General features: G+C 39.8%; 1 protein-coding gene across 1 annotated transcript in view; it reads right to left on the bottom strand.

Annotated features, from left to right (window-relative positions):
• Positions 1-27,378, bottom strand: part of LOC145992082 (uncharacterized) — a 126,899-nt gene extending 99,521 nt beyond the window's left edge. The window contains exon 1 of the mRNA XM_083128300.1: positions 27,318-27,378. The gene's annotated coding sequence lies outside the window, so the exon portion shown is untranslated. The remainder of the gene's footprint in view (positions 1-27,317) is intronic.
• Between the last annotated feature and the right edge of the window lie 216 nt (positions 27,379-27,594).

Raw genomic sequence — 27,594 nt, 5'->3', positions numbered from 1 at the left:
TTTTGTGTTCTATCCTTGATATTTCGTATACAATATCGAACACATTCAATGCTTCCCCTTTTAGTGCCATGATTGTACAGAACTGTCTATGTCTCTTGGTGAATGGATTTCCCCCACATGTAATATAACTTCTCTGGTCCGTCAACTGTTTTTAAATATTTTTACTTTCTTGAAAGCAGACATTTCGGCTATAATAACAAGCAACTAGTATACACGTATGTTATGATGTTCTTCTAAACACTCCCAAATGTTAACCTTATCTCCATGTATTTCACCTCAGCAACTGCAGTCTTGGAGACCAACGAGGCTCTGGCGTGTGAACCTACGGCCTTTGTATGTTGTTTGATTTGAGATTTTCTTTTAAGTACACTTTATTCACAGATGCGGAAATCCGGAGTGGACCTACAGTTTAAAGTTGGATCCGAACCTCCTTCTGCCTCCACAGGGTATCGAACACGGGACCCCTTTATCACAAGGCGACGACATTACACTAAGCCACCGGGGAGGCTACCTATGTATGGTTGTATGTATCGTCTTCAGTGTTTTGCTCTTAGGAATATATGCCTCCCCGATGGCGCGGTGGTAGCTAGGCCGCCTTGTAATCAAGGGGTCCCGGTTTCGATACCCGTGGAGGCGCATAGTGGTTCGGAACCAACTTTAAACTGTAGGTCCAGTCCCGATTAGACTTTCTGTGCTTAAAGTGGAATTAAAACAACAAATGAATTCAATTCAATTCATAGGAATATATGTGCTGAGTTTTTACCCTGGGCAAGGAGATTTTAGAGACACGCATGGTGATTCTTTATACATTGTAAGGGGCTTGGCGAAATGTGCGGGTGAAAATAGCCTAAGTGCTGACGCATATATAATTTTAATTTCAATCAATCAATAACATTCTTCCGTGAACATCGGTAAAAATGAAACAAAATTATTGACTAGTTAATAATACAAGAGAAACAACTATTATTATTATTATTATAACAATACTAATGAAAAATATAAAATTAATGGTAACAAATATTCATTTTTTGAAATGTCAACATCCGTCATCTTGGAATGGTCGCCATATCTGTTAGCTACCACTTTGAGATGGCAAGCAGGTTTTTTTGGTATCCTTACACACCCATATGACTGTGGAATAAAGGAAAATTAGTACCCCCAAATTATTCCGAATTCTTGGCTGGCCCATAGAATAGATTCGCACCACTTCCCAATCATATTGTCACTGAGATCATAACCACTTGAGGTGAGCCTGAGAGGACAGAGAGCACAGAAAGGGAGGAAAAAAGGTACAAACTAGGAAAATTCCGAAAATTAAGTGTAACAAGGCGGAAAGGGAAAGGATAAGAGAAATCATTGGAGACGGGCTTACGTTGATGACAGAGCAAATAGAAAGAGAAATGGAAAATGGGGGAGGTGGAAAGAGCCGTAGACGTGCTGCAGTACACTATAACAAGAGCAGGGAGGCATATGCGAGTGCACGAAATAAAACAACCAACGAGAAGAGGGTGGTACAATGGAAAATGCAGGGAAACAAAAAAGACTTTGCAAATGGCACTGAGAGATTTTAGGATATTAAATAGTGTATATCAAAGACAGCTGTATGTAGAACTCAGAAGAAAATATAAAGAAATCATAGAACAGGCGAAGGGAGGGAAGCCAAAAATATGGGAACACGAGCCAACCGGGTACAAGCTACTGAGTAATGAAGGGATAAAAAAAAGTAACTGTTAACTTAAATTAGAGAGTTTGCCACGGTTCTTCACATCGTGTTCTAGCCACGGCGCATCGTCCAGCGTGTTCACTTGTGGGGATCAGCTAGCGATCCGTACATTGAGAGCTTCCCACCTGCACCCAAAGTCAGTAAAAAGCAGTGGAGGACTCCGAGCGTATTTAGAGGTAATGGAAGGGGAGTGCGGAAGGCGAGCGTGTTTTGAACTCACACTTCAGATGGCCACATGTTTTTGCATTGCTCGAGAGAGACTAAGAAAGTATTCTGCCTAGCCAACTCCTCTCTTTCAAACCCAACAAATTGTAAAAAATCTCTCAACACCAAATTTTATAGGTAGTCCATACGCTGTTTGTCAGCGCTTTCCACAATTATTGGAACATACTTAATGGATGAAGTAAGGAATGCACGAGGCTCGGTTTCAGCATACGGAAAACTACATATTGTCGTTTTATTAAGTATTTCACGATCTCTTAGTAAATGGACTTCATGTACCGGTAATTACAAACTTCATCGCATTGTTCATTTATTTCCATAGACCATATACTAGGATGTTACTCCTAAACTCACAAAATAATACAATAATGTAAATATAGTTTTGGTTGAGATTTCAAGTCCTATGAGCGGAAAGGCTAATCAGGAAGGAACTTTTACATACTTTGACTGACAAGTTATGACGAAATTAATAACTACAATTAGTAGGTACGATTGTGTTAAAACACTAGAATATATTTAGGGTAGATTCAATAATTTCAAAGTAGATTGTTTCGATTTGGTTACTTAACGTGGCTTTCCTGTAACTCTTGGCGATTTGTGACGATGAAAGATGATGATGTGGTTTCATTGATTGATTTGTTCTATTAAACTTCGCATTTGTGGAACTTTTGGCTACTCGCGACGATGAGTGGTAATAATATTGCTGATTTCTTTATTTTAGTCAATTTCACTTAACGCCTCAGCAACCATCAGCTAATCACGGAGATGTGTGTAAATGATGACAAGGCACAATGATAATAATCAACGCACAATCGTAAACATGTAGGGCGACACAACATGAACCGCACGAAGGGTTAGGTGTATAGGCTGTTCGTTTAGAAGACAGAACCTCGCTATTATGTAAAATGTAGCCTAGGGTTCACTACATAGACGGGAGGTAGACATTATGGTGTCTTTCCAAAGGGATACCACTTACACCCATGACGATATAATGAAATTGGTTAAGGGACACACTAAAAGAACACCCGCGACTAGGAGAGATATGAACCCAAGGTCCCCTGACACGTAACCACCTGTGTTGGAAAGCCAAAGAGACCGTTTCTGAAATCATCTGAAATGTATGTAAGTGTGTCTGCTCAGTGTAATTCGTTGATAATGAAGGTTTAAAATGACAAAATACGAATGAATCAAATATTTAAGAACAAGGTAATTCCGTTTTCCTATGGTATCCTACATATACTACCAGCAGGTTTAGTTTAGGACAGGACCAGGCACGTTTTTAGGAATATGTTTCGAGGAGGGAAGTCCGAATCAAGTGTCTCAATAATAATAATAATAATCATGTCGAAATTTAAATAATTCAATTAACTCAAATTATTACTACATGCAATATGTAAATTAATATTGCCTTTTTTTTACATAAAAAGGTATAAGGCGGTATAAGAATAAACATACGACAGTACATATTCATTATGTAGCGTACCTACAGTAAATATCGAAAGACTTTATGTAAAAATAAATGCTCTGGCAATGAAATTAATGTGAAAAACATGAAGAATGGAATACTTATTAAAAAAACAATGTTAGATGCAGTTGGAGAAAAGTATAGTTTGCAATTAATTTTTTTTTGGACGTTATTATGAGTAGTAGTGTGTATTAATCTTTTTAATGTCATTCAAAGCTGTTGTATAATCCTCGACTTTCGATCAGAGGAAACTAATAACCATCGATTATATATAACTAATGCTAAACGAGCATATTTTCATTATTCAATCTTAGTACTTCATAAGTCGATGACGTTTGGGGGCGGAATTCGGACCCACTAAATCTGTAGCTGTCCTTCAAAGCAGTATGATCTCAGCATAACACTTGCCCTCGAATAAACTCAGAGGAAATTCATAACCATCGATTATACAACAAATGCTAAACAACCGTATTTTCAAAATTTTATTTTATTACTTGGTAAACCTTTGGGAGGGGCTCCGGACCCCCTGGACCCTTGGACACTGCAATGTCACCAGTTTATAATCTACAGGGATCGGAGAAGTGCTCCACGGCGAGTGTCCTCCAAAAACCATGGGAAAGGACCTGGTTAGACAGTTTTGTGATTTATATGTCACAACCATGAAGTGGCAGTTATATATGACCTAAGAAGCTTTTGACGTTTTCTTTTTTATGACAGAATTGCTTTAGCAAGAGCAGGCATGTGCCTTAGGGCAGAACTGAAGCAACCCTGACAGACTACAATGTTGATTTTTGAAGATGGTCCTTTTTACCCTCCGACCATAAAATTGAACCCTGTCCTAACTCAGGAAGACCTATCTAAGAAACAACTACTTTCGAAGAACCCCAGAACCTCTCTATTGAAGGCAAAAGGGGAAAAATGTTGAAAGAATTTGAAGAGGCTAAAGAAATCTTCCATCTTTTCCCAAGCCAACCTGCAAAAAAAGAGAACACACACACAAATCAAAATTGCGCATACAAGCCAAGTAATTGCTAGATATCCCAACTACTGGAATAATATCATTCCTTGTTTTTATGGCATGCCATGCAAACGTTCATTAGCAACACAGGGCGAATTAGCATTACAATAGGAAACGATATCAACTACTTTGTTACTTCACAGATATATACAGTATGCAATAGATTTTGGAAATTCTGATGTAATTTCTTCTCACAAACTAAAATTGTGGTATTTAAGTCATGGGATGATCCGGAATTACTTCTTGTGAGGGGTACAGCCGCATGGGCGTATATATAGTTCACGTAAGGGGGGAGGGGTCAACTTCTGGTATGATTGGGGTTACTATATTTCATAAGTTAAACTGTGGGACACTGCTGACCGGAAGCTTGTAGGGGACCGGGGGGGGGGGGGGGTGCTGGACCCGACAAAGTTGTGTGTATGTACATATCCATTATCATACTCTTTACACTTCTTAAAATAAAAAAATAAAAAACAACTAAAATCCACCTCGAAGTATATCATTAATCTTTCAATTCCTTTTCGGTGTCATAATGAATTCAGCTGCTATCTCACAATGCCGAAACTTTATTTCGGAACTGCGGAGTGAACAGTGCGGCCACCCAAGCACTGACTATTTACAATGAACAGCTTACTATGCAATGGGAGAGATTTGCAACTGAAATTCAGTGCTGCCAGCGTGAAGTTTGACTTTGCAGCATCTTGTAACTCGATATCTCTTGTATTACCGAGAGGGAACGGTTCAATGTACAGTTTGATTGTTTAGTAAAATCAGCATTTTAATATTACGCATTTAAATGTACATAAAGTTCAGGAAAGTTTAGTCTTCATCATGTCTTCTTTCCCACCCGATTCCAGGACATTTGTACTGTACATCCCGAAGAAACTATTCGGGACAACAGGACAAATGATATCATTCCGGGATTGTCCCGGAAAATCCTGGACGTACAGCAGGTCTAGGTATAATCATGCTATCAAAATCCAATCTATCAACAAGGCCATCCAACATTATGACACAATGTTCCAATGAATGAGGGATAGCCATTTCACATTTTCAGAATAAGTTTCAATTTTGCAATGTGTTGACTGTGTTCAGAGAGAGTGAGTTCCATTCTACTACAAAATGGTAAAAAAACTGGACGATAATGGTTTACATTGTAATATTGATTTGTGCTCTCAGCTGGTGCATTTTTCATCATATTTGACGGTTGAGTGTTCTAGGTATCTTCATTTGTTTATCATAGTCTCTTAGTTTATATACTGTGGAATAAATTTCATTAAGTTCTCAGAACTCTCTCTTAGTATTTTTTTAAAAATATCTTGACATGTTCTCAATGTTGTACAAGTGGCGATATTTCATACACCCCACAGGTTTACACACTGAATAAACTGAAGAGCTTGCTGAAATGTTTCTATTTTTCTGGTAAATTGTAAAGCCTCTAAAGTTTCTAGATTTCCACAAATCACTCTACTTAAGCCAAGCGTCAGGTTAACCTTGCAGCAGGTTTTCGCATATGTAGATCCAAACGTGCGCGCAAGAATATAGTTCCACTGAGACGGGTTCTATTCCGACACAACTGCATACTTGCAAGAACACAGTTATTTGATTTGTAAAATACAGACAAAATAATACATCCATTAGCAGGTGTGGACTTGATCGGTTGCAATCACTGTGCAGACGAACTTGGATCCGCAGATTCGCCAACTGGAGTTTGTATTGAGCTCAGGAATCCCTGAAGCCCAAGTGCGAGTCGAGCAAGACTGAATACGTTGCAGAGCGCGTCGAATCCGTGAAACCAGTGTTGCACATCCCACTATTTTAACCCTATGTTTATTGTGATTAATAATCGTGCTATACAGCGGCGAGAATAGCTGAATCAAGCAAGGTTTCCTGTTCAGCGAGTGTTATTGTGGGCTTCATCCGAAGGGAAAAGCTCTTCAAATGAAGCAAGTTGTTTAAAATGCATAATCCTCCTTACGGAAACAAGATCAAAGTAAAACAGGCCGTGAGGTGATTTGCCGTCAATGGGCGCACGAACTGTATCCCGGGTGTTGAATGATTTGCGGTTTGAGTTTAGGAAGAGGAAACGATTGTTTGTTGTTTGACTACAAAAGAATGTCCCCGGTATTAAAAGATATCACCGTGAGAAGAAACATGTTTATTATTTGGACCAGACGTGCTTTAACTCTGGGAGGGGCGTGGGCGTTATATTGATTTTTTTTTTATTATATATATATCACCATGCAAAACCACCGCCAGGGCTGAAGAAACCGGCGAGAAAGGGAGAGGGGAAGCGGGAGGCTTATTGTTTCACCTACTGACGGCAATGACGTCTTTGTTGAAGGCGCATATATTTACTGTTCCGTGCAAGGAAAGGGATGGATGATTAGCAAGAAATGGACAGACCAAGATTTGAATCCTGGTTTAGTGAAGTGATTCATAAATTGTAACCAGAATAATAGCAGCAGACAATGCACCTGATTGTATATATCCACAATAACAAATCATACTTTTTTTTGGCTGGTATAACTTGAAGTGGGTGTGTCTTACAGTAACAAAGGTTTTCATAAACGTATTTTTTTATAAACCAAAAACAATAATTTGTCATTAAATTCAAGAGGGCCTGTCGTTGTTTACTTATATTTTTGTTTATTTTTTATTTTTGCGTGCTCGAAATATACACACATGCTCATGGGCGTCCGGAAGGAGGGGCAAGGGGGCCGTTCCCTCCCTGGAAAATGAAAGTCAACCAAAAATTATGTATTTCACACATATAATTTCATTTTAGCCACAATAATATGTTAATTATTGCATTAACACAATAAATTCAAATTTAAGCAATGTTATTAGGGAACTACACTCTTTAGGGGGAAATGTGACTTGTTTGCCCCCCTGGGAAAAATACTCTCATGTTTCGAAGATATTTCGCATTTATATTAAGTAATGACACATTTTTTAAAATAATTTATGCGCCGAAAGTACTTCTAAAATGTTATGTTTCAGGAGACAAAAAGAAACACAAATATATTCCGCTTGACATGCATGCGGGTTTTGATGTGTTGTGCGGTTGGCAATACTGTAGATTTTCTCAGTGTCTGCGATGTAAGCAGCTCGGCGGTTGAGGCAAGACTGGCACGGAAGATTCTGTGCTCAGTTCCCGCGCGGATTGATACATAAAACCTGCTGCAAGGTTAACCTGACGCTTGGCTTAGTATTGATACTTTTCTGTGTCAAAGAACTTGAGAATGCTACGGTATTTCCCTGGTTTTCTTGCATTGCTTATCTAAAGATAACTACTTTTTGTAAGAAGACTCAGCGGGGGGAGGGGGGAGATATAACTGATTTGACATTCCCAATGAAGTTTCTTACCGCAGAAATTACACAACTATCAGAAAATTGCAGACATTTGGTTTGGTTCCCATCTCGCGTGAACCAAAAGAGGGGGGGGGGGGGGGTTGGACCCGTTGAAACCCCTTAAATACGCCTATGGATAGAGGATATTAATAAGCACTGCAATATCTATGCGAAGCATGTTACTTGTGAAATACAAGATGTAGCGTTTTCAACAAATTATCATTATATGCCTTACAACTTGTGTCTTCATGATAAAAATAGCGCAAAGTTTGTTGTTCGTCCACCTTGCGTCTAGGTAAAGTTACAACGGAAAACGGAAACTTAATCTGATTACAACGTGCAGAAGGTAGCTATTTTTTTTAAGCGAGCAAAATTTTGTTTACGGGGGCCAGAGTTACAACTGCCGGGGCGAGATCCCCCCGTGACCCCCTCGCCCTTAACGACGTCCCTGCAAATGAAGATCTTTCAGGCTCAATAGGAATTATATTGCAAGGTTTGTGTTACCCTGAAATATAAGAAAAAACCTACAACTCTCTTTGTAAAAAGAGAAATAGACACAAGGAAAGTCGGAGGCCGAAAGATCATTAAACTGTCACCCTGCCTCCTCCTACCAGACAAGCCACGGGACAGGAACATGTGGTACAATGTTTTCACAAGGGGCAGACTGCCTGTGGCCATGGCAGGGAGGAGGGGAGGGGGGTTTGGTAGTCGTCAATTTTATCTTTTTGTGAAAAGCAAAAAGAATGAACGTAAATGGGAATAGCAATGAAATCCATTAGTTCCACAACTAGACTTACCTGCGGAATACACCTGTACTCGCGATTGAAAGCATGGATACCTGAAAAGGAGCTGTTACGAATCTACTGAGTAATGTTGTGGAAAGACTCCTTTGTCCACAGATCGACACGGCTAGGTTATTGGCTTCAATATAACAAACGACTTTTGGTCACTGGAGGGGATTAATATTGTGCCACAGAAAGGTTGCTAAATAGTTATTGCTTATAACGAAGTGTTAACAACCTGGAATCCTGAAAGGATTATATTTAAGTGACCCGATGGCCACTTTCACTCCCAAGTCCCGACCAGATCCAATTAGCAAAATGTTGATTGAAAGGGATATAGTTAATCGTAGGCTAACAATGTAAATCAAGCCCAGTTGCACCATATCCGCTTTATGTTTGAAACCCAACTTAACACAATTTTGTAATTGTTCAATATCCGCCTAACAGTACCTGCCACTTAGTATCGTGCAACGTACGTGGCGGTTGGGACTTCGCCTAATGTCTGAAGTGCCGGTTTAAAATCGAAACAAATTTCACTGTGCAGTACCTGTTATAATCTGCGTGTGCAGTTCACATGGCGATACCACAATGACAGCAAAAATACGGTTTTGTTAATTACTCCATGAAAGACAATAAAAAAAGCAGCATTTATAAATATGTGTGTAAAAAAATAATATTAGGTGGTCCTTTGCGTGCCTATTCCAACAGTGTTATCGTATTAGTATTAGCAGTTTCACTGTAATTTGCTAAGTACAATTCGAATGCATGCTGGTACAGATATATGAATGAAAACGACGGTTCCAGAATTTCATTTGAGTAATTTGTTTGATGCTTGCAAAAATATCCTAAAATGGAGTTCCAAATAAATGAATGTGTGTTTCATATATCAAATTTCCTCAACCAAAGAACACAATACACGAAATGCACACCATGCAAAACTTACTTTTCCGCAGTCCAAATTTGTAATCTGAAAATTAAAACATGAGTAGAAATAATATTACGAGTCAATTCCGTCGTCATTGGTGTGAAGATAACATTGCAAATGAACAAGCAATGAGTTGTTTTCGAGAAATAACTCGCAAAAGATAATGTACGTATAATTTTTATCAGTGTATTGTTCGTTGGTTGGTTGATTTGCTTTACTTACTTCACTTTTGTGCAACTTTTGTGTAATTTGCGAAGAAGGGGATGAGTGATGATAGGATGAAATTGATGAATGGACTCTCACAAACATCCATGCCCAGGATTCGAAGGCGGGACTCCTGGCGTTGTAGCGCGACTCCTCCACGGTGTTTTGTACAAGCACTCATACAATAATAACCTTGCAAGCAACTACTAAAGATAAACATATTATAATACGCTTATCTGTGCAAAAGTGCCGTATACTGGGTACAGAATCTTGGCTATCTCACTATAGCATAATTTTCTAATGGACAAAAATTCGCTGTGTATTTATGTAGGCCTAGACTCGAGAATAAACTACTAGTATATAATAAACTTATTTTCTTGTATACTTCTTTTGGAGCGTCTGAGACCTGGTGAAAGTGGGTGAAAACGAATTTGTAATAAAAAAGTTTGTAGAAATAAACAACCACTTCTTCGAAAGATTTCGTGTTATAGCTACTGTATAACATAAGATATACCTCTGATATTGAATGAGAGTAGTACACATGCATTACCAGCTGTTTCACTTTATTTCAACCAATAAATCGTTTTTTAACATATTTTCCGTTAACAAATATTTCGAAATTATAAGTAGGCTTTAATAATAATGAAAATTTAATAAAAAGAAACGAAACACGATCGAAAATAGAACTTTCTCCGGTTTCTGTTGCAAGAGAAAGTGCCACATTACAAGGTGTAGGTTCAAAATGCTTGATACAACTGACCGCCGCCTAAATCTCCCGACTCGTTGTGGAGAAGGTACTACCGGAGAAGGTACTACCGGCCCAAAATCAGAACTTTGTTGTAAGTGGGCAGGAAGACATAACAACTGGAGTGAAGAGGTTACATTCCACGTAGTAGTACAACCCAAATTGCAACCTCTCTTCCAAGTAGTACACCCTGGCCTGCTTATTGCAGACTAAAGAGGCTCTGGCGACTGGCCAGTATAATCCAGTGTGTTGTCCTGTTTGTTGTCCTTATGTGTGCTGAGTGCCCTATTACAGCCTCAGCTTGCTGTAACCAGTCAGAATATTTTAAGATTTTATTTATGCGTCATTATAGTTTTGTCATATGTTATTGTAAAGGGCTGGGCCCCGTATAACGTGACGGCTGCAAAATAGCCTAAGTGCTGACGCACCCGAAATTTAGAATTCAAGTAAAAAAAGAAACATACCACTTATCTTCGCAAGGTTGTAAGTTCAACTTATCTTTCCATTGTTACTATTGTAAAGCAAAAAGCTGGAAGATAATTAAGTGCGTTTACCTTACTTTCTCTTACTTTTTTATGTTTCATCTCTATTTTTGGGCAAGTTATGATTGGTGACAGCCAAATGCTTAGGTTGGGGGATTTTTACCACAGTCGACAAATATTCAAAAGAGGTAAGTTAAAAAAAGGAAAAGGAAACAATTTTAATTTCTATTGTGATTGTACTTGTTAATTGATTTGAACTGTTCATAAGGTATGTATTTGTTAATAATACAAGAATTGCTTGTTTTAATATTGTCAACGTTTGGTACATTATTATTTTTACAGTTGCTCGCTTTGCTTGCATGTACAATTTCTAACACGAAAAATTGTTTTTAGAAAAATGGAACCAACACCAAACCACGAGAACTTTTGAAGAAAATTTTTTTACAGATATGTAGAAAATGTTTAAAGAAGTGCAATTACACGCGGGATTAGAGTTTTCAAAGTTGGAAAGCTTATTGATTCGAAATTCCAATCTTATAAGCCCTTTCCTAAACCTGCTGTACGTAAACTTTTGCAAAGTTATCTTGCATACATAACTTGGACTGTAAGCTTTTATTTCACAGCAATGTAATAGCAATTAAATACAAACGATGATAATTCTTTACGAATCTAGAGTATACGGTTCAAACGTAATAAAATGTGATCTACTTCGGCTTTTATTTCTATTGGTAATTTAATAATTGAAGGTAAATGCAGAAAGGTAAGGATTGAATTCTACTGTTATCAATATTATTTACGTGTTTTGTAATGCGATCTAACATTTGAAATATTCTCCAAGTGAAAGCAATGTTCAGAACAGATAAAAAAGGACGATTCAGTCATAGAACATATTATACTGTTGTAATGCACTTTAATGAATATTGTAAAAGGACTATACTCGACAAATCCTGTGACGGCACGAAAGCTGGAATCCTTGTACCTGCACAAAGTTGGTGTAGTAAATACCAACCCAGAGAAGGTGAAGGTGCCCGGAGCGAGATGATGATCACATCACATCCAAGAATGCCCTAGATCGAGAGGGATCTACCACCTACATCCACTAAACTTTCCTTTACGGCACGAAAAATATGTTGATATTACAAAAAAAACAAAAAAAACTAAAGTACATTTGACAAAACATGCTATGAGGTTGAAAGCCAACATGGTTTTTAATGTAAAAGACTCCTACACACAGTGCCGTATCCAACATGTCTAGAATCAATTTAAGTCAATACAGATAATTTTAGTTGCATCATGAAGAGATAGGCTCGCCTTGAAATCGGTATTGCGCTTCTTGTGTTTGGTAGATAGATGAAACAGAGAATTTCATAGTGAAGACTTTGTTGTCCTACATAAGTACTTTGACACTAAGTACATTTCACTGAATTTGATACCCTCGTTTAGAAATAGGCAGGGCTTTTAAATCGGTTTTTCGCTTCAAGTATTTCTCGTTCGGGCTAACACAATACTTATTTCGTGTTGTTTTTGGAGGATTAGATTGAACATGACATATGTTTGATGGATTGAATTATTGTTTTAAGTCCACTTTATGCACAGAAAGGCTAATCGGGATTGGACCTACACTTTGAAGTGGAATCCGATCTACTGTGTGATATGTGCCTCCACCGGGATCATAATATATGTTCTTATCAATCCCATCTGCGATAACTTTATAATTTGATTTCATAATTCGAATATATTTTCAGGTCAAGACCAGACGGAGATTGAGAAAGTAGTTTCTTTCTTAGCCAAAAGGTGACGCTAGTGTAAGGGAGGGAACTTGACCTCTACTGGGCAAATCGAAAACTACTTCGGAAGCACTGTCCTGTAAATCTCTTTTGCACTCCTGCTCTCCTGGTACTAAACGGTGGAAATCGACTAGAAGTTTTAGTGAAGTGCGGCACCATAGGAGGGTACGAGTGGGTCGTCGCTCCCCCTCCTTCTAGAAGTATATTTGATATGTAAACCTTAATTTAATTTCATAGACTATAACTTGAACATATCGACTAATTAGAAGATACAAGACCATAACCAGAGAGGATTGTTTGATTGATTTTGTGTTTTAAGTCCACTTCATGCACAGTAAGGCAAACCGAGACTGGACCTACAGTTTAAAGTGGGATCCGAACCACTTGTGCCTCCACCGGGTATCGAAAACAGGATGAGAGGGCAACGACGCTGCACTGCGCCATCGGGGAGACCCATAGACAGAGAGGAAACTGGTGGAAACTCTTATTTTACAACTTTTATTTTTATATCTTGTTATGTGAAAACTGAAAAAACGGATTCTTGAAAAGTGTAATATGAGTGTGTAGATTTTCAGGTTATTGTAGGGTAGATCCGATACGGTGAGGGAAATATATAAGAAATTTCTTAGGCCAATACAGTGAAGTTTCATTGCATCATGAAGACATAAGCTGGCCTTGAAATCGGCTCTCCGCTTCTCGTGTGTTGCGCACGGCCTAACTACATGCTCAGCCTGAAGGGTTTTGAAATTACTTTATGAGGGTAGATTGGGGCAGCAAATAATTTGATAGGAAGGAGGTTGTTGTGCTACATAAGTATAGTGACAGTAACTACATTTCGGGGAATTCGGCGGCCTACTTTAGATATAGGCGGGCCCTTTAAATCGGTTTTCGCGTCAAATGTTGTTCCTTCGGGCTGAGGCGATGCACAAAGTGCCGATTTTGGAATTCAATTTTAAATAGTAGATTGAGGCAGCTCTGTTATTCATAGCAACAGGGATGTAGTACTACATAAGTATTACGACCGTAAATACATTTGTGCCAATTTGAAGGCTTACTTTAGAAATAGGCTGGTCTTAAAATTCGATTTTCGGTACATTTCTTCTTGTGTTCGGCGTTCTCTGAGGGGGGGTTGATAGATGAGAGGTATTTTTTAATGGCAAAGCGTTGTAGTCTGACATGCCTTGAGTCACTTTAGGTCAATACAGTGAAGTTTCATTGCATCATGAAGACATAAGCTGGCCTTGAAATCGGCTCTCCGCTTCTCGTGTGTTGCGCACAGCCTAACTACATGCTCAGCCTGAAGGGTTTTGAAATTACTTTATGAGGGTAGATTGGGGCAGCAAAGAATTTGATAGCAAGGAGGTTGTTGTGCTACATAAGTATAGTGACAGTAACTACATTTCGGGAAATTCGGCGGCCTAGTTTAGATATAGGCGGGCCCTTTAAATCGGTTTTTCGCGTCAAATGTTGTTCCTTCCGGCTGACGCGATGCACAAAGTGCCGATTTTGGAATTCCATTTTAAATAGTAGATTGAGGCAGCTCTATTTTTCATAGCAACAGGGATGTAATACTACATAAGTATTACGACCGTAAATACATTTGAGCCAATTTGAAGGCTTACTTAAGATATAGGCTGGCCTTGAAATCCGATTTTCGGTACTTTTCTTCATTTGTTCGGCGTTCTCTGAGGGGGGGTTGATAGATGAGAGGTATTTTTTAATGGCAAAGCGTTGTAGTCTGACATGCCTTGAGTCACTTTAGGTCAATACAGTGAAGTTTCATTGCATCATGAAGACATAAGCTGGCCTTGAAATCGGCTCTCCGCTTCTCGTGTGTTGCGCACAGCCTAACTACATGCTCAGCCTGAAGGGTTTTGAAATTACTTTATGAGGGTAGATTGGGGCAGCAAAGAATTTGATAGCAAGGAGGTTGTTGTGCTACATAAGTATAGTGACAGTAACTACATTTCGGGAAATTCGGCGGCCTAGTTTAGATATAGGCGGGCCCTTTAAATCGGTTTTTCGCGTCAAATGTTGTTCCTTCCGGCTGACGCGATGCACAAAGTGCCGATTTTGGAATTCCATTTTAAATAGTAGATTGAGGCAGCTCTATTTTTCATAGCAACAGGGATGTAATACTACATAAGTATTACGACCGTAAATACATTTGAGCCAATTTGAAGGCTTACTTTAGAAATAGGCTGGCCTTGAAATCTGATTTTCGGTACTTTTCTTCATTTGTTCGGCGTTCTCTGAGGGGGGGTTGATAGATGAGAGGTATTTTTTAATGGCAAAGCGTTGTAGTCTGACATGCCTTGAGTCACTTTAGGTCAATACAGTGAAGTTTCATTGCATCATGAAGACATAAGCTAGCCTTGAAATCGGCTCTCCGCTTCTCGTGTGTTGCGCACGGCCTAACTACATGCTCAGCCTGAAGGGTTTTGAAATTACTTTATGAGGGTAGATTGGGGCAACAAAGAATTTGATAGGAAGGAGGTTGTTGTGCTACATAAATATAGTGACAGTAACTACATTTCGGGGAATTGGACGGCCTACTTTAGATATAGGCGGGCCCTTAAATCGGTTTTTCGCGTCAAATGTTGTTCGTTCAGGCTGAGGCGATGCACAAAGTGCCGATTTTGTAATTCCATTTTAAATAGTAGATTGAGGCAGCTCTATTTTTCATAGCGACAGGGATGTAGTACTACATAAGTATTACGACCGTAAACACATTTGAGCCAATTTGAAGGCTTACTTTAGAAATAGGCTGGCCTTGAAATCCGATTTTCGGTACTTTTCTTCATTTGTTCGGCGTTCTCTGAGGGGGGGTTGATAGATGAGAGGATTTTTTTAATGGCAAAGCGTTGTAGTCTGACATGCCTTGAGTCACTTTAGGTCAATACAGTGAAGTTTCATTGCATCATGAAGACATAAGCTGGCCTTGAAATCGGCTCTCCGCTTCTCGTGTGTTGCGCACGGCCTAACTACATGCTCAGCCTGAAAGGTTTTGAAATTACTTTATGAGGGTAGATTGGGGCAACAAAGAATTTGATAGGAAGGAGGTTGTTGTGCTACATAAGTATAGTGACAGTAACTACATTTCGGGGAATTCGGCGGCCTAGTTTAGATATAGGCGGGCCCTTTAAATCGGTTTTTCGCGTCAAATGTTGTTCGTTCAGGCTGAGGCGATGCACAAAGTGCCGATTTTGTAATTCCATTTTAAATAGTAGATTGAGGCAGCTCTATTTTTCATAGCGACAGGGATGTAGTACTACATAAGTATTACGACCGTAAACACATTTGAGCCAATTTGAAGGCTTACTTTAGAAATAGGCTGGCCTTGAAATCCGATTTTCGGTACTTTCCTTCATTTGTTCGGCGTTCTCTGAGGGGGGGTTGATAGATGAGAGGTATTTTTTAATGGCAAAGCGTTGTAGTCTGACATGCCTTGAGTCACTTTAGGTCAATACAGTGATGTTTCATTGCATCATGAAGACATAAGCTGGCTTTGAAATCGGCTCTCCGCTTCTCGTGTGTTGCGCACGGCCTAACTACATGCTCAGCCTGAAGGGTTTTGAAATTACTTTATGAGGGTAAGATTGGGGCAACAAAGAATTTGATAGGAAGGAGGTTGTTGTGCTACATAAGTATAGTGACAGTAACTACATTTCGGGGAATTCGGCGGCCTAGTTTAGATATAGGCGGGCCCTTTAAATCGGTTTTTCGCGTCAAATGTTGTCCTTTCGGGCTGACGCGATGCACAAAGTGCCGATTTTGGAATTCAATTTTAAATGGTAGATTGAGGCAGCTCTATTTTTCATAGCAACAGGGATGTAATACTACATAAGTATTACGACCGTAAATACATTTGAGCCAATTTGAAGGCTTACTTTAGAAATAGGCTGGCCTTGAAATCCGATTTTCGGTACTTTTCTTCATTTGTTCGGCGTTCTCTGAGGGGGGGTTGATAGATGAGAGGATTTTTTTAATGGCAAAGCGTTGTAGTCTGACATGCCTTGAGTCACTTTAGGTCAATACAGTGAAGTTTCATTGCATCATGAAGACATAAGCTGGCCTTGAAAACGGCTCTCCACTTCTCGTGTGTTGCGCACGGCCTAACTACATGCTCAGCCTGAAGGGTTTTGAAATTACTTTATGAGGGTAGATTGGGGCAACAAAGAATTTGATAGGAAGGAGGTTGTTGTGCTACATAAATATAGTGACAGTAACTACATTTCGGGGAATTGGGCGGCCTACTTTAGATATAGGCGGGCCCTTAAATTGGTTTTTCGCGTCAAATGTTGTTCGTTCAGGCTGAGGCGATGCACAAAGTGCCGATTTTGTAATTCCATTTTAAATAGTAGATTGAGGCAGCTCTATTTTTCATAGCGACAGGGATGTAGTACTACATAAGTATTACGACCGTAAACACATTTGAGCCAATTTGAAGGCTTACTTTAGAAATAGGCTGGCCTTGAAATCCGATTTTCGGTACTTTTCTTCATTTGTTCGGCGTTCTCTGAGGGGGGGTTGATAGATGAGAGGATTTTTTTAATGGCAAAGCGTTGTAGTCTGACATGCCTTGAGTCACTTTAGGTCAATACAGTGATGTTTCATTGCATCATGAAGACATAAGCTGGCCTTGAAATCGGCTCTCCGCTTCTCGTGTGTTGCGCACGGCCTAACTACATGCTCAGCCTGAAGGGTTTTGAAATTACTTTATGAGGGTAGATTGGGGCAACAAAGAATTTGATAGGAAGGAGGTTGTTGTGCTACATAAGTATAGTGACAGTAACTACATTTCGGGGAATTCGGCGGCCTAGTTTAGATATAGGCGGGCCCTTTAAATCGGTTTTTCGCGTCAAATGTTGTTCGTTCAGGCTGAGGCGATGCACAAAGTTCCGATTTTGGAATTCAATTTTAAATGGTAGATTGAGGCAGCTCTATTTTTCATAGCAACAGGGATGTAATACTACATAAGTATTACGACCGTAAATACATTTGAGCCAATTTGAAGGCTTACTTTAGAAATAGGCTGGCCTTGAAATCCGATTTTCGGTACTTTTCTTCATTTGTTCGGCGTTCTCTGAGGGGGGGTTGATAGATGAGAGGATTTTTTTAATGGCAAAGCGTTGTAGTCTGACATGCCTTGAGTCACTTTAGGTCAATACAGTGAAGTTTCATTGCATCATGAAGACATAAGCTGGCCTTGAAAACGGCTCTCCACTTCTCGTGTGTTGCGCACGGCCTAACTACATGCTCAGCCTGAAGGGTTTTGAAATTACTTTATGAGGGTAGATTGGGGCAACAAAGAATTTGATAGGAAGGAGGTTGTTGTGCTACATAAATATAGTGACAGTAACTACATTTCGGGGAATTGGGCGGCCTACTTTAGATATAGGCGGGCCCTTAAATCGGTTTTTCGCGTCAAATGTTGTTCGTTCAGGCTGAGGCGATGCACAAAGTGCCGATTTTGTAATTCCATTTTAAATAGTAGATTGAGGCAGCTCTATTTTTCATAGCGACAGGGATGTAGTACTACATAAGTATTACGACCGTAAACACATTTGAGCCAATTTGAAGGCTTACTTTAGAAATAGGCTGGCCTTGAAATCCGATTTTCGGTACTTTTCTTCATTCGTTCGGCGTTCTCTGAGGGGGGGTTGATAGATGAGAGGTATTTTTTAATGGCAAAGCGTTGTAGTCTGACATGCCTTGAGTCACTTTAGGTCAATACAGTGAAGTTTCATTGCATCATGAAGACATAAGCTGGCCTTGAAATCGGCTCTCCGCTTCTCGTGTGTTGCGCACAGCCTAACTACATGCTCAGCCTGAAGGGTTTTGAAATTACTTTATGAGGGTAGATTGGGGCAGCAAAGAATTTGATAGCAAGGAGGTTGTTGTGCTACATAAGTATAGTGACAGTAACTACATTTCGGGAAATTCGGCGGCCTAGTTTAGATATAGGCGGGCCCTTTAAATCGGTTTTTCGCGTCAAATGTTGTTCCTTCCGGCTGACGCGATGCACAAAGTGCCGATTTTGGAATTCCATTTTAAATAGTAGATTGAGGCAGCTCTATTTTTCATAGCAACAGGGATGTAATACTACATAAGTATTACGACCGTAAATACATTTGAGCCAATTTGAAGGCTTACTTTAGAAATAGGCTGGCCTTGAAATCTGATTTTCGGTACTTTTCTTCATTTGTTCGGCGTTCTCTGAGGGGGGGTTGATAGATGAGAGGTATTTTTTAATGGCAAAGCGTTGTAGTCTGACATGCCTTGAGTCACTTTAGGTCAATACAGTGAAGTTTCATTGCATCATGAAGACATAAGCTAGCCTTGAAATCGGCTCTCCGCTTCTCGTGTGTTGCGCACGGCCTAACTACATGCTCAGCCTGAAGGGTTTTGAAATTACTTTATGAGGGTAGATTGGGGCAACAAAGAATTTGATAGGAAGGAGGTTGTTGTGCTACATAAATATAGTGACAGTAACTACATTTCGGGGAATTGGACGGCCTACTTTAGATATAGGCGGGCCCTTAAATCGGTTTTTCGCGTCAAATGTTGTTCGTTCAGGCTGAGGCGATGCACAAAGTGCCGATTTTGTAATTCCATTTTAAATAGTAGATTGAGGCAGCTCTATTTTTCATAGCGACAGGGATGTAGTACTACATAAGTATTACGACCGTAAACACATTTGAGCCAATTTGAAGGCTTACTTTAGAAATAGGCTGGCCTTGAAATCCGATTTTCGGTACTTTTCTTCATTTGTTCGGCGTTCTCTGAGGGGGGGTTGATAGATGAGAGGATTTTTTTAATGGCAAAGCGTTGTAGTCTGACATGCCTTGAGTCACTTTAGGTCAATACAGTGAAGTTTCATTGCATCATGAAGACATAAGCTGGCCTTGAAATCGGCTCTCCGCTTCTCGTGTGTTGCGCACGGCCTAACTACATGCTCAGCCTGAAAGGTTTTGAAATTACTTCATGAGGGTAGATTGGGGCAACAAAGAATTTGATAGGAAGGAGGTTGTTGTGCTACATAAGTATAGTGACAGTAACTACATTTCGGGGAATTCGGCGGCCTAGTTTAGATATAGGCGGGCCCTTTAAATCGGTTTTTCGCGTCAAATGTTGTTCGTTCAGGCTGAGGCGATGCACAAAGTGCCGATTTTGTAATTCCATTTTAAATAGTAGATTGAGGCAGCTCTATTTTTCATAGCGACAGGGATGTAGTACTACATAAGTATTACGACCGTAAACACATTTGAGCCAATTTGAAGGCTTACTTTAGAAATAGGCTGGCCTTGAAATCCGATTTTCGGTACTTTCCTTCATTTGTTCGGCGTTCTCTGAGGGGGGGTTGATAGATGAGAGGTATTTTTTAATGGCAAAGCGTTGTAGTCTGACATGCCTTGAGTCACTTTAGGTCAATACAGTGATGTTTCATTGCATCATGAAGACATAAGCTGGCCTTGAAATCGGCTCTCCGCTTCTCGTGTGTTGCGCACGGCCTAACTACATGCTCAGCCTGAAGGGTTTTGAAATTACTTTATGAGGGTAGATTGGGGCAACAAAGAATTTGATAGGAAGGAGGTTGTTGTGCTACATAAGTATAGTGACAGTAACTACATTTCGGGGAATTCGGCGGCCTAGTTTAGATATAGGCGGGCCCTTTAAATCGGTTTTTCGCGTCAAATGTTGTTCGTTCAGGCTGAGGCGATGCACAAAGTGCCGATTTTGTAATTCCATTTTAAATAGTAGATTGAGGCAGCTCTATTTTTCATAGCGACAGGGATGTAGTACTACATAAGTATTACGACCGTAAACACATTTGAGCCAATTTGAAGGCTTACTTTAGAAATAGGCTGGCCTTGAAATCCGATTTTTGGTACTTTCCTTCATTTGTTCGGCGTTCTCTGAGGGGGGTTTGATAGATGAGAGGTATTTTTTAATGGCAAAGCGTTGTAGTCTGACATGCCTTGAGTCACTTTAGGTCAATACAGTGAAGTTTCATTGCATCATGAAGACATAAGCTGGCTTTGAAATCGGCTCTCCGCTTCTCGTGTGTTGCGCACGGCCTAACTACATGCTCAGCCTGAAGGGTTTTGAAATTACTTTATGAGGGTAGATTGGGGCAACAAAGAATTTGATAGAAAGGAGGTTGTTGTGCTACATAAGTATAGTGACAGTAACTACATTTCGGGGAATTCGGCGGCCTAGTTTAGATATAGGCGGGCCCTTTAAATCGGTTTTTCGCGTCAAATGTTGTCCTTTCGGGCTGACGCGATGCACAAAGTGCCGATTTTGGAATTCAATTTTAAATGGTAGATTGAGGCAGCTCTATTTTTCATAGCAACAGGGATGTAATACTACATAAGTATTACGACCGTAAATACATTTGAGCCAATTTGAAGGCTTACTTTAGAAATAGGCTGGCCTTGAAATCCGATTTTCGGTACTTTTCTTCATTTGTTCGGCGTTCTCTGAGGGGGGGTTGATAGATGAGAGGATTTTTTTAATGGCAAAGCGTTGTAGTCTGACATGCCTTGAGTCACTTTAGGTCAATACAGTGAAGTTTCATTGCATCATGAAGACATAAGCTGGCTTTGAAATCGGCTCTCCGCTTCTCGTGTGTTGCGCACGGCCTAACTACATGCTCAGCCTGAAGGGTTTTGAAATTACTTTATGAGGGTAGATTGGGGCAACAAAGAATTTGATAGGAAGGAGGTTGTTGTGCTACATAAGTATAGTGACAGTAACTACATTTCGGGGAATTCGGCGGCCTAGTTTAGATATAGGCGGGCCCTTTAAATCGGTTTTTCGCGTCAAATGTTGTCCTTTCGGGCTGACGCGATGCACAAAGTGCCGATTTTGGAATTCCATTTTAAATGGTAGATTGAGGCAGCTCTGTATTTCATAGCAACAGGGATGTAGTACTACATAAGTATTACGACCGTAAATACATTTGAGCCAATTTGAAGGCTTGCTTTAGAAATAGGCTGGCCTTGAAATCCGATTTTCGGTACATTTCTTCATTTGTTCGGCGTTCTCTGAGGGGGGTTTGATAGATGAGAGGTATTTTTTAATGGCAAAGCGTTGTAGTCTGACATGCCTTGAGTCACTTTAGGTCAATACAGTGAAGTTTCATTGCATCATGAAGACATAAGCTGGCTTTGAAATCGGCTCTCCGCTTCTCGTGTGTTGCGCACGGCCTAACTACATGCTCAGCCTGAAGGGTTTTGAAATTACTTTATGAGGGTAGATTGGGGCAACAAAGAATTTGATAGGAAGGAGGTTGTTGTGCTACATAAGTATAGTGACAGTAACTACATTTCGGGGAATTCGGCGGCCTAGTTTAGATATAGGCGGGCCCTTTAAATCGGTTTTTCGCGTCAAATGTTGTCCTTTCGGGCTGACGCGATGCACAAAGTGCCGATTTTGGAATTCCATTTTAAATGGTAGATTGAGGCAGCTCTGTATTTCATAGCAACAGGGATGTAGTACTACATAAGTATTACGACCGTAAATACATTTGAGCCAATTTGAAGGCTTGCTTTAGAAATAGGCTGGCCTTGAAATCCGATTTTCGGTACATTTCTTCATTTGTTCGGCGTTCTCTGAGGGGGGTTTGATAGATGAGAGGTATTTTTTAATGGCAAAGCGTTGTAGTCTGACATGCCTTGAGTCACTTTAGGTCAATACAGTGAAGTTTCATTGCATCATGAAGACATAAGCTGGCTTTGAAATCGGCTCTCCGCTTCTCGTGTGTTGCGCACGGCCTAACTACATGCTCAGCCTGAAGGGTTTTGAAATTACTTTATGAGGGTAGATTGGGGCAACAAAGAATTTGATAGGAAGGAGGTTGTTGTGCTACATAAGTATAGTGACAGTAACTACATTTCGGGGAATTCGGCGGCCTAGTTTAGATATAGGCGGGCCCTTTAAATCGGTTTTTCGCGTCAAATGTTGTCCTTTCGGGCTGACGCGATGCACAAAGTGCCGATTTTGGAATTCCATTTTAAATGGTAGATTGAGGCAGCTCTGTATTTCATAGCAACAGGGATGTAGTACTACATAAGTATTACGACCGTAAATACATTTGAGCCAATTTGAAGGCTTGCTTTAGAAATAGGCTGGCCTTGAAATCCGATTTTCGGTACATTTCTTCATTTGTTCGGCGTTCTCTGAGGGGGGGTTGATAGATGAGAGGATTTTTTTAATGGCAAAGCGTTGTAGTCTGACATGCCTTGAGTCACTTTATGTCAATACAGTGAAGTTTCATTGCATCATGAAAAGATAAGCTGGCCTTGAAATCGGCTCTCCGCTTCTCGTGTGTTGCGCACAGCCTAACTACATGCTCAGCCTGAAGGGTTTTGAAATTACTTTATGAGGGTAGATTGGGGCAGCAAAGAATTTGATAGCAAGGAGGTTGTTGTGCTACATAAGTATAGTGACAGTAACTACATTTCGGGGAATTCGGCGGCCTAGTTTAGATATAGGCGGGCCCTTTAAATCGGTTTTTCGCGTCAAATGTTATCCTTTCGGGCTGACGCGATGCACAAAGTGCCGATTTTGGAATTCCATTTTAACGGTATATTGAGGCAGCACTGATTTTCATAGCATTAGGGATGGTGTACTACATAAGTATTACGACCTTAAATATATTTGAGCGAATTTGAAGGCTTGCTTTAGAAATAGGCTGGCCTTGAAATCCGATTTTCGGTACATTTCTTCATTTGTTCGGCGTTCTCTGAGGGGGGGTTGATAGATGAGAGGATTTTTTTAATGGCAAAGCGTTGTAGTCTGACATGCCTTGAGTCACTTTATGTCAATACAGTGAAGTTTCATTGCATCATGAAAAGATAAGCTGGCCTTGAAATCGGCTCTCCGCTTCTCGTGTGTTGCGCACAGCCTAACTACATGCTCAGCCTGAAGGGTTTTGAAATTACTTTATGAGGGTAGATTGGGGCAGCAAAGAATTTGATAGCAAGGAGGTTGTTGTGCTACATAAGTATAGTGACAGTAACTACATTTCGGGGAATTCGGCGGCCTAGTTTAGATATAGGCGGGCCCTTTAAATCGGTTTTTCGCGTCAAATGTTATCCTTTCGGGCTGACGCGATGCACAAAGTGCCGATTTTGGAATTCCATTTTAACGGTATATTGAGGCAGCACTGATTTTCATAGCATTAGGGATGGTGTACTACATAAGTATTACGACCTTAAATATATTTGAGCGAATTTGAAGGCTTGCTTTAGAAATAGGCTGGCCTTGAAATCCGATTTTCGGTACATTTCTTCATTTGTTCGGCGTTCTCTGAGGGGGGGTTGATAGATGAGAGGAATTATTTGATGGCAATGCGTTGTAGCCTGATATGCCTTGAGTCACTTTAGGTCAATACATTGAAGTTTCATTTCATAATGAAGAGAAAGGCTGTTTTAAGTCCACTATGTGCAAAAGTCTAATCGGGATTGGACCTAAAGTTTTAAGTGGAATCGGATCCACTGTGTGATATGTGTCTCCACCGGGATCATAATATATGTTCTTATGAATCCCATCTGCGCTAGCTTTATATCTATACAGTGAAATCCCGTATGAAATTTTATATATCGCATTTAATTTGATTTCATAATTCGAATAGCAGACGAGAAGAATATTTTCAGGTGAAGACAAGACGGAGATTGAGAATGTAGTTCCTTTCCTAGCCAAAAGGTGACGCTAGTGTAAGGGAGGGAACTTGACCTCTACTGGGCAAATGGAAAACTACTTCGGATGCACTGTCCTGTAAATCTCTTATGCCCTCCTGCTCTCCTGGTACTAAACAGTGGAAATCGTCTCGAAGTTTTATTGAAGTGCGGCACCATGGGATGGTGCGAGAGGGTCGTCGCTCCCCCTCCTTCGAGAAGTATATTTGATATGTAAACTTTAATTTAATTTCATAGACTATAACTTGAACATATCGACTAATTAGAGGATACAGGACCATAGCCAGAGAAGATTGATTGATTGATTTTGTGTTTTAAGTCCACTTTATGCACAGTAAGGCTAATCGGGACTGGAACTACAGTTTAATGTTTGACCCGAACCACTTGTGCCTCCACCGGGTATCGAACACGGGACCCCTTGATTACATGGCAACGTAGCTGCCACTGCACCATCGGGGAGGTCAATAGCCAGAGAGGAAACTCGTGGAAGTTTTTATTTTAAAATATTCATCTTATATTTTGTTATGTGAAAACTGTAAAAACTGCTTCTTGAAAAGTGTAATATCAGTGTGTAGATTTTCTGGTTTTTGTAGATCCGATACGGGGAGGGGGAAGATACAATATATTCCTGGAAAATAAACATTAAGAATTATCTTATATTAATATAAAAGATTACGAAATTTAAAATTATTAACGTTACAATTATTTCAGACGATTATACGAGTAACGCATGATCCACCAAGTATCGAAGCCAGTTCTTTGGCATGGTATCAAAATGCGTTTAATAATAATATCATTATTAAAAATAATTTACCTTAAACTTCAACGTAAACCTTAATTGATTGCTGAAATATAAATCAGTGAATGTCCAGAAATATAGTGGGAAGGCGGAAACATTTCATGTAAGGGCAAAACAAAAGTTTCGACACAAAAAAGGATTATATTCACCCATTTTTTCTACTTCACTGACGTTTTCTAACATTTTGCACTTACATCCCTGGCAACCCTTATATCAAACACCCTGCACCCTGATACAGCGGGAAGGTAGCAACGCTACCTTCCCGCTATTGGTGACTATGGGAGGACAATGTGTGGCTAGCTTCACTGAGGGATGCGCAGATCACGCTGGCGCTTCAGGCTAACTTCACGGACATGTTAAGTTGCTATATTACAACAATGTAACATTGACAACATCCATTATATAACAGTTTATTTTTGTTTAAAAATTACTAACCATTGTTATAACTGTATCTTTAGTCAAAATGAAAATAAATGTCTGATGAAAGGAGCGTGTGTTCTCCTGAAACGTCACAAAGAAAAAACTGTTTTCTTATGCTTGTAATAACCGTAAACTACAGGAAAATAATTCTATCATGCAAGCAATGCGTACATACAAGAAAAACTATGCCTTTTTTTTTACGAGAATTTCTTTTTTCTTTTTAACTATGCTTACCTAACCTAACCCAACCTTGCAGGAAATGGTCCGGCAGGTATTTTTCGGTTAAGAAGGTTGAAACACTGCATACCCACTCCAAATCGACAAAACACAAGCTCGACGTGCGATGATCCATGACGAGTGTACGCCATATTGTCTGTTACCCAAGCGGAACAAGGAAGACAAATAATGACTCGTAATATGAAAAGTTGACACTATTTTATGGAAAAAGGCATAACTTCATTTTAAAGAATCTTCCGCAATGCAGAATAGGTAAGTACCAATGCTAAAATTAACGAAATAAACAAGTGACAGGTGTTCAGGCGATATCGCATAATTACTAACAAGAGGAACTTGGGCTGTCTTGACATTTTGATAGGTTTGGTGCCATATTGATGTTTTTCATACCGTTTGATCATGGGGTTACATAAATTAAAAAGGGGGTAGTGCTAACCTTGTTGCATTGTAATCCAGGGTCCCGAGTTCGATACCCCGTGGATGCACATAGTGGCTCGGATCCTACTTTAGGTAACAATTAGATAAGCCGGAGACACATTTCTTGAAATTTACAGGAGAAAAGACGAGAAAGTACTTACGGAATTGAGTTCTTGTGGACTTTATGAAGGCGCGGAAATTGTTCTTTCAAATCGTGCAACTTATTTGGCCTGTAAGTATGGTATTTTTCGTCATTCATGCATCTCCGTTGCACGATAGCTCATGCCACCATTACCATCGACTACGTGAATCAAATGTTCCGTGCGTTTGATTACGTAACCTCCTGTCAGTGCAGCAACCACGCGGTAGTTTTACAAGATGACGTGTGAGTGGTTGTTTTTTTTCCAATTTAATTTTCTGTTTGCCTAACATAACTGAACCTAACCTAACCTTCCGTGAATGGTATGTGGATTAATAACAATCATTTTTCGGTTAATAAGTGTTAGTGTAACAAGCACGCGGTAGTTTTACAAGATGACGTGTGAGCGGGTTTTTTTTCCAATTCAATTTTCTGTTTACCTAACCTAACTTAACCTAACCTTCCGTGAATGGTTTGTGGATCAATTTTCGCTTAAAAACCTTTTGTGAATAGTTGGTGCGGCATTTATCGATTCATAAGTTTGGAAACACTGCACATCAGCTGACGATACTGCATATCAGCTGACCATAGACAACGTGAGTCAAGATTTGCCAGCCGAATTAGCAACGACCAATAAATAATAATTATAATGTTAAAAATAACGCTTTTTTCACGGGAAAAAAAGTGATCCAAAGATGAAAAATGTTCCGCCATGCATATGAGGTAAGTAGAAATGAATTTTATTTGAAAATAAACGAGTTAAATGTGTCTCCGGCTTATCTAACTGGTACCCTACTTTAAATTGTAGACTGTTTGTTCATAAAAGTGGACTCAAAGCAAAAAAAGGTAACATTTTAGCGGCATGTACCATTTGACGAAAAATTAGAACAAACCTTTGCCAACCTAATATTTGGTTCTAAAAAACAATGCCCATACTACTTTAAAACAGCTTGCTTGCTTGCTTGCTTGCTTGCTTTATCGTGGCTCACACCGCCTATCCTTTGCGGTTTCTAGCCATCGGGACCGCTTGATTTGATCCGACTTCTTCTTGTCTCCTGTCGTTGTTCCTTATGGCACCTGCACAATACACTTTCACTTTCACTCGTGATGTTCACTATGGGAGGGTATCCTGTTAGGTATGTTACACTGTGATCTTCCTTATTGTTTTTG

The sequence above is a fragment of the Lepisma saccharinum genome, chromosome 9, assembly GCF_977018435.1.
Source record: "Lepisma saccharinum chromosome 9, izLepSacc3.1, whole genome shotgun sequence".
In the NCBI taxonomy this organism is placed as follows: Eukaryota; Metazoa; Arthropoda; class Insecta; order Zygentoma; family Lepismatidae; genus Lepisma; species Lepisma saccharinum.
The sequence above is the reverse complement of the archived record's forward strand: the minus strand, read 5'-3'. Positions and strand labels throughout refer to the sequence as shown.